Source organism: Triticum aestivum, chromosome 2D, assembly GCF_018294505.1.
Source record: "Triticum aestivum cultivar Chinese Spring chromosome 2D, IWGSC CS RefSeq v2.1, whole genome shotgun sequence".
NCBI classification, from domain to species: domain Eukaryota; kingdom Viridiplantae; phylum Streptophyta; class Magnoliopsida; order Poales; family Poaceae; genus Triticum; species Triticum aestivum.
The window spans coordinates 514,573,764-514,581,710 of NC_057799.1; the positions used below are offsets into that span (position 1 = coordinate 514,573,764).

General features: G+C 45.9%; 1 long non-coding RNA gene across 2 annotated transcripts; it reads left to right on the top strand.

Annotated features, from left to right (window-relative positions):
* Positions 1 to 434: 434 nt before the first annotated feature.
* LOC123054150 (uncharacterized) lies at positions 435 to 5,225 on the top strand. Of its 2 annotated transcripts, none has more exons than XR_006426060.1 (7): positions 435 to 686; positions 779 to 958; positions 2,119 to 2,250; positions 2,348 to 2,576; positions 2,687 to 2,842; positions 3,304 to 3,395; positions 4,480 to 5,225. It is a non-coding gene; the product is annotated as an uncharacterized lncRNA (long non-coding RNA). The 2 variants fall into 2 exon arrangements; XR_006426059.1 differs by having other exon boundaries at positions 3,307 to 3,395.
* The last annotated feature ends 2,722 nt before the right edge of the window (positions 5,226 to 7,947 follow it).

The window sequence follows — 7,947 nt, forward strand, 5'->3', positions numbered from 1 at the left end:
GTTCAAATTTGACCCGCTTCTAGCTGAATCGGCGGAAATTTGTGTTTTTCACTAGAGGTGGATCAAAACTTTTGACACCCAACCGTTTGGTCAATTGTGCATTAAATATGGCCTAATATTTTATAAAATTGGTTTGGTACAATTTTGCAACAAATATATGATAGGTCCTTTACAAAAAACTTATTCTGGACACTCAAAAAGAACTATGATGGGCATTTCTAAGGCCACTTATTTTAAAGATATTTGTCTTATTACTAGTTTGTTATTTTTTTCTTCTTAAAACCAGGTCACATTTGATGACACGACGAGAAGGATTTTCATTATTTCAATTTGTTTGAATTTCTCAGGTCAAGCAAATAGCTAGATTTAACAAAATATTCTTAAATCTACTGCGACCAATTTAAATAGTCATGATATTGTACGGTGTATTGCGTTCTGATTGGTCTAAAGACAACACACGCGGATCATGCATGAACACCCCTCGCCGCCAACGGTAGCCCTCGCCCCTCGCCGCCCCCATCAACCCCACCTCAGCCAGCGGCACCCTCGTGGAGCGGCACGCGGCGCTGGTGGCGGGGTCTGGCCAGCGACGCTGAGATCTGATGCGGCGCGACGCCGACGCGGTCCGCCACGACCGCCTGCAGCTTCCGCACGCCCAGCGACGGCTACACGGTCAGCGTGCCCAGGTCCACCCTCTGCTCCCGATCCCATCCCCCCTCCCCTCACCTCCGCCGGATCGCCGCTTCCGTGAGCCTAACGCCGGTCGTCTTCCCCGCAGGTCGGAGGTGCATCGGGACGGGGGCTGCCGCCGGGCGGTGCACGTGTGGATCTACTGCGAGAGCACCGGGGAGCTGCTGCTGCAGCGCCGCACCGACTGCAAAGACTCGTGGCCCGGCCAGTGGGACATCTCCAGCGCCAGCCACATCTCCGTTGGGGACTCCTTCCTCTCCTCCGTGCGGTGAGTGAGCTCGCTGGCCTCGCGCTAACTAGTAGGTCACTGAAGGGGGGAAAAGAGCTCAGGATCTCAGTACCAACAACCGGCAAAGTGTGTGTGTCCTCTGCCGAGTGCAGATTACCGCTCCTAGCTTGTTCTTGTCTTGGCTTGGACGCAAAACCTAGCTTGTTCTTCTCAGTGATGCTGATCTCTTGTAAGATCTGTATGCTCTGAGAGTACACAGTGCGCAGACTTCCTTTTTTTTCATGTACAGTGCACAGGCTTCCTAATGTGCATCATTCCCACTGTTTTTCCTACGCGCCAATGCAGTTTAACATCCTACGATGGCGACATGTGGTCAATGCTGTTGCAGTTGCATCGCGCTTGAATCACACTGCCTCTTATAACCGAAATGACCAGAGCCCAGAGGTCGAGTGCAAGACTAGGATGAAAAAAGTGTCGATAAATTGCTTCAATATTTCTGTTATGCTTTGTTTATTTAGAAAGCAAATCATATGCTGCTCTGCTCTGAGATTATGGCATAAATAGATTAACCTTTTTTCATCTTAAAATTATATCTATGTATGGTGGTACTACTGTTGCTGGAGGCAGCACTTTCAGTTTTCAGTGGAGACCAGATAATTGAGATCGGTTTTTTTCCCTCCTTTTGGGTTGACTGTTCTTATTTCTTGAGATCGGTTGCTGGATTGTTTTGCCCTTTCTTGCATCTCAACAATTCTAATTACCTAAGACAAAGCTATGTACGCTGCTTAGAATTTCCCTGTACAATCCTGATGGGATTAGGAATATGATCATGTCTCCTATAGAATTGGATTTCTCTGGCTGTTCTGTAAACTGAATTTGGTTCAATTAAAAAACTGCACTACCTGACAGTTTTGGGCAGCGAACTTCTAACTGAAAAACGAGTTTGTTATGCTCATAATTTCAAGTTGGCCTCTACATATGAGTTGTAAAGCATGTTCTAATGTTTCCGTAGAGTACTTATTTGCTCCGTTTGGATGTACGGTTTGAGAGCAGCCGTCTATTTGGTTTGCTGTCCAGATAGGAAATCTTCTTCTTTTGTTTGTGTTATTTACATAATTTCTTCAACAACTCCTCGGCTTCAATGCCCTAGGATATTCACTTTGCAACTCCATTTATTGATTCTTGAACGCGAAATGCAGTTTGCAGGGAGCTTAATAAAGCTTGGACAGTGGTGAGGGCTCCGATGGTGGTGATGTTGTTGGGCTGGTTGTGGCCTCGTGTGCGGCAGCAACGGCCTCCCTCCTGTAACCTCTATCGATGGCCATGGCATGGTGAGCTCTCTGTTTCCTGGATCCAAACCCCCTCCTTCATTCAATCTCTGATTCCAACGTTTCCCCCTTTGCTCAATTGTTCAATCTGGGCCTGTAGGCGACCTCCACGGACGAGGAAAGGAGAGGAGGACAAGCAGTCCCTGACGCCAAGTATTCCTCAGGGTCTCAACACAAGGACAAGCAGCGGCAACAACATCTTCTTCCATTCAGCCCAAGGACAAGCAGCAGCAGCGACCACAGCAGATGCAGCCATGCAGGGGACGACGATGACGCTCAGCAGCAGTAGCAGCTCAAGGCGGCGGTGCTGATTAGATTTGTTCCTCAAGGTAGCCCTTCCCTTTCCTTTCTCTCTTCGATTCGATCCGATCTGGCAGCCATGGATGAACACTGACCGCAGTATATGTTGCTCTATTCTTCATGTTCTGCTGTGCTGCAGGACACCCATGGATCTTGCTGCATGTGGTGGGTTTTGGAGAACCAACCTGAGATGCAGGAGGTGGGTTCTTGAGCTGTGCTCTGCTCCTCTGCTCCTAGGGCGACCAAGAGGTCTTGCCCCGAGCTGAAGCACGTCCATGCCGACCCACCACGACAGGTAGCATCTCCATCTCCCTCTCATCTTCCTCTGCTCGCTACTGCTGCTAAGTTGAGAAATAGTTGATGCAAATCCTGGTTGTGTCAAGGAATTCAAGAAGGATTTGTATGAACAAGTCCAGTTTATTTATTTATCTAGTTAGTACCAAACAGAGAGAGAGAAGATGAGCTCCAGAATGGTCAATTTTGCTGCTACCACATGGATTTGTGTCTATGCAACCATCTCCATGTTGTTTGTATTATTTGGATTGCAAGAAATTCAGTTTTGGGCGACCTGCACTTAGTTTAACTTCTCTGAATAATCAACCATTTGACATAAATATGTTGTGTACATTCTGAACCCTCCATCATGACACAATTGATATGTATATGCAGCAGGGCAATACATAATATAAGTTAAATTCTTGCTTGCTCTGTTTGTTAACCCTTGCTTATTTATTTGTTTGTTTGGTTTGGATGCAGCAGGTGCCGTCCTTCCATGGACGAGGAGGACAACGACCTGGACCTTGACGGCGACGTTGTCAACCCCGCACAAGGCCGCTCGCACCCAATAAGTATTTTTTTCAAGTTACCGCTGCTCTGTTTTTGCAATCCGCTCGTTGTTCAGTAAACTAGCTACTAGCGTTTGTGAACACAGCCTCCTTGTTCACCAAATGAAGAATCCTCCCAAGAATTTGACCATTTTCATTTGTAAAAAATGAATGGCTGCTACTGTTTCTAGTTTTAGGTTGGGATGAGATGTGTGTTTGCATGCTTGTGCTTATGTGGTTGATGATCACATATGTATTAGTGTTGCTGGTGTTGGTCATGAAGTTTCTGTTATGTATGTTGAATTTGCAACCCAATGACAGAATTAGTATTAGAATGCTGCATGTTTATTAGGATGTGTCTGAAACCATTGGATGACCTTCCTGGACATGTTTTGTTGCTATCAATATTTGTCCCATGTTTTGTTTCCTTGCATACTTATTACCACAATCTTTACTACTGCTATTGTGATATCTACTAGTTGTGGTTCCCTCAAATTGACTAGTTTTGTAGAATATCTCTGTTCACATGTACACTACAACACCTTTGTACTAGTGTTGTTGTTTGTTGTTGTTTGGCAAACACCAGAGGCAAATCATATTTGTCATGCAGTTTTTGTAACTTGGCATTTCTATATGGCTTGTTTATATTACTCCCTCCATTCCCTTATACAAGGCCACTATCAAAAATACATTTTGCATCAATACAAGGCCACCAACAGTAACCGAGACAAAAATTAATGATGTTTTCTTGGACTAGCAACTTTTTAATACTTACATGCATGTAGTCATAATGACACATAGCTACTTCCTTCCCATTCATTCGTTGCATGCTTGTGGCGTATTAATGATCCCGGTTAACGAAAAGAAAATTTGACTTGCAAAATAGTCATTAAGTTTTATCTTGGTACCTGTAATTTGAGTTTGTGGCCTTGTATAAGGGAATGGAGGGAGTATTATACATTGTGGTGTTCCATACATTTGTTGCTGGTTGAACATGATCCTTGGTTCAATATAAAAGTAGAACTGTTCATTGCTAGTTTAATGCTCCAGCATTGATGACACTCCCTTCATGCTTGCTGACCTACACCTTGCTCGGTTGTTCTCACAGTCCTGATGAGGCCATGATGCTTACCTTGCTGGAGCGCATCAACCCCGACCATGGTACCACATCCACCCTCTTGAGGTAGCCGTGCTGCAACTGCATCAACGCTATCTTCTCGGACTAGATAAGTCTACGGTCTATCCCATTATCTTCTTTTGTTACTTGGTCGATGAGCCATGATGATATTGTGTTGATTCCCTATGTGATGCAGAAGCTATGGTGTTTTGTTTTGAGTTTGTTGTAAATTGAAATTGATAACGATTTGTGTAAAATTAATGTAGAACATATATCTGGTGATCTTAATTCGTTCGTGCCGTGCTCAATGAACCATCTAAGATTGAATCATTTTCTGCGTTCAACATCTAGAACCATTCTGGGAGTTTTGGTATTCATGCAACAACTATGCGTTCTTGTCTTTTGTGTTGTTTCTATGAGCTGGTCCTTGTGGTTATTACTGTTACATGTTACATGTAGAGATGCTTCATGATTTAGTCCCTAGCTGCTTTCTATATTTTGTTTTTATTTTGTTTCTAACTCTTTTGGTTTATTGTTAGATGCCTTCGTTCAGCCTGTATGAACATATCCAGAAATGGTGTTTCCTCTCATCGAAGGAGCCCTGGCTTGAAAGTGAAGAAGTCTGGAGTATATTTGTAGTAGTAGTTATATGTTGTGATAGTATCACATGTAATGGTGAAATGAATTATGTAAAGATTGTGCTATTAGCCAAAATTCTCATGTGGCTTGATAATTTTCATTTCTTTGCTGTTCTGACTGAAATAATTGTGTGGAAATTAAAACCTGGGCTGTCTTTAATTAGAATGTGACAAGTGGGACCTAATAGTATTTGGCATTTAAAAGGGCCATTTCCCAAATAATATTCACAGGGAAAAACCACAATTAAGGAAATGGACTGTAAAAAGGCCAATGGAGAAATAGATGCGACCCAAAAGAGAAATGGTCTCAAAAAGGATCACAGCCCTAGAAATAAAAAGGCCGAAATGTTGGGCCTGGCCCATGTGGCCGACTAAAATTAATAGAAAAAAATATAAAAAGCTAAATTATTGGGCTAGGCCCATGTAGAACAACGAATTGGATCGGGCTGAATCTTATCAACGACCTTTTTAATTGGTCGCAATTTTGCCAATTGCCACGTCGGATCCGACGTGGCCTGGGCAGATAGCTAGTGACCAAAACAGAAGGTCACATAATCCATGACTTTTTGTTTTGGTCGTTGCCTTTCACGACCTTCTCACAGAGAATGTCGTTAATTTCAGTTTACGACTGTCAGCTTTTAACCATCTGTTTTTGGTCAAAAAAGGTCGCAAATGAAAATCAGTGACCTTTCAGTGACCAATAGTGATGGTCGCAAGTTGACATATTTCTTGTAGTGAATGCGGCTGCGGGGGGATAGGGTTTCGACCCGCATCTACCCCGCAAACCTGCAGTTATACTGCTTCGGGGGTAACGTTTGCGAGCTGCGGCAAAACTTTTTACGTGCCGGACGAGTATACGGGCTCTGCTCTGGCCAGAAAATTGGGCCGAGCCCGTATACTCGGCAGAATTATGCGGGTTCGCGCGTTATGCAGAGTCTGCTAGAGTTGCTCTGATAAGAGCATCTACGACCGGGCGTCCTAGATCCGCCTCATACACCCGGCACACCCGGTCATGATTTTCTGACCCAGACGATCTCCTCAAATGGGCCTCAAACATCCGGGCTGACTGACACCTCTCTTATCCAGCCCAAATATGGGGCGTCCGGGCGCGCCCGGGCACGCCCGTCATGTAGGACTGGCGAAGGGGTCCCACGCGGACTCGTCCGGAAACCCGACGGTCCGGTGGACGCCTACTCTGTCGCCGCGATGTGAACGTCACGTGGCGCCGCTCCAGCTCGCCGCCCAAGAGCAAATCCACCTATTTAACCCGGCCGGAGTCCTGCAACCCTAGCCCATCCACCCCCGTCCCCTATTCGCGCCGCCAATCCGAACCCATCCACCTCCTACCTCTCCCGCTCCGGCCGTCTGCCCACGCTCCAGCGCTCCGCCATGATCTGGAGGAAGATCACCTACTATGCAATGCTCACGCCGGAGCATCGCTATGAGATCCAGCTGGAGATTCGGGCGAGACAAGTCGCGCGCGTTGCACGCATCGCTGTCGGCTGCCTCCGGGCTTGCCGGAGCCGGAGGAGGAGGAGGAGGAGCAGCCGGGGAAAGAGGAGGAGGAGGAGAAGCTGGCTCCGATGGAGGTGGATGAGGCGGAGAATGCGGAGCAGTCGGAGCCTGTCGGGCTTCAACATGGAGCAGGCGGACGCGGAGTTCGCCGTCACCCAGTCGGAGGAGATGACGGAGCAACAGGACATCCTGGAGTCTATCCAGAATGAGGCCTATGTGGAGGCCAACCGGGCGTTCCTCCGGCAGGAGCAGGTGGCGTCCGACGCGCTCTTTGCTGAACTTGACGCTGAGATAGAGGCAGAGGAGGCCGGAGTGGAGCAGCCGGAGGAGCCAGAGCTGCAGCTGCCGCCAATGCTGCCGGTGCCGGGCAGGGAGATCGTCGGCATCTCTGATGATGAGTAGCTAGGTGATCGACGTAGTACGTAGGTTTATTTCGTTTGCATGTTTTTGTTTGAATTTAAGAATATAGTATGAGATGTCCAGATACAACTCGTGAAATTTAAGGCATGTTTGGTCACTGCCCGCGGACGCGTTCGCGGGTATTTGAGGGCCCATATTTGACGTATCCGCCGGTAGATGCTCTAACATCACATACTTAGTAGGCCTCGACGATAATGACCTCTCGTCTAGGGCGTCATAGCGTATATTTGAGCAGTGATAATTCTGAATTTCCCCTCTGTAGTACCGGTGGTTTGGTAATTCGCTTGCCAATTACTACCCGTCGTGATTTATTGATCCTCTTTGTATTTTGTGTCAAATTTTGATCAAAATTTAATTAATAAAATGTTAATGTATGTCAGCAAAAATTATAACATTGGATTTGTATCTGAACGTAGTTTTTAATGTTTTATGACACGCATGAACATTATTTTATTAAATTTAAGGCCAAAATTTAACACAAATTTCGCAAAAAATATATTTTTTGACATAAAATATAATGAAGAGAAATAAACCAGGACGAAGGTAGTAGCTTCCATCGAGCGCAGGTTCTCGTACACTGCGTTGCAAATTAACAAACGGGTGGAATCAGAACATTCCAAGTCACACTGCTGGTTACCAAGAGTTAATCCATTGGCCACCCTTGCTGGCATGCAGTGAGTAGCATTTAGTACTACCACTGCTGTCGATTTTTCTTTGGCCGGTGTTGTCGTTTCCACAGAATACGATTCGTGGTGGTTGGCAGGATTGATCCAGTGCAGTGTATTTATTTAGTTTACAATACAATTTAGCTAGTGCTGCGTTCCGTGGATATAGTGTCAAGGATCGGAAATACCAGTAGTAAGCTGCTAGCTTGATGCCTGCGTCA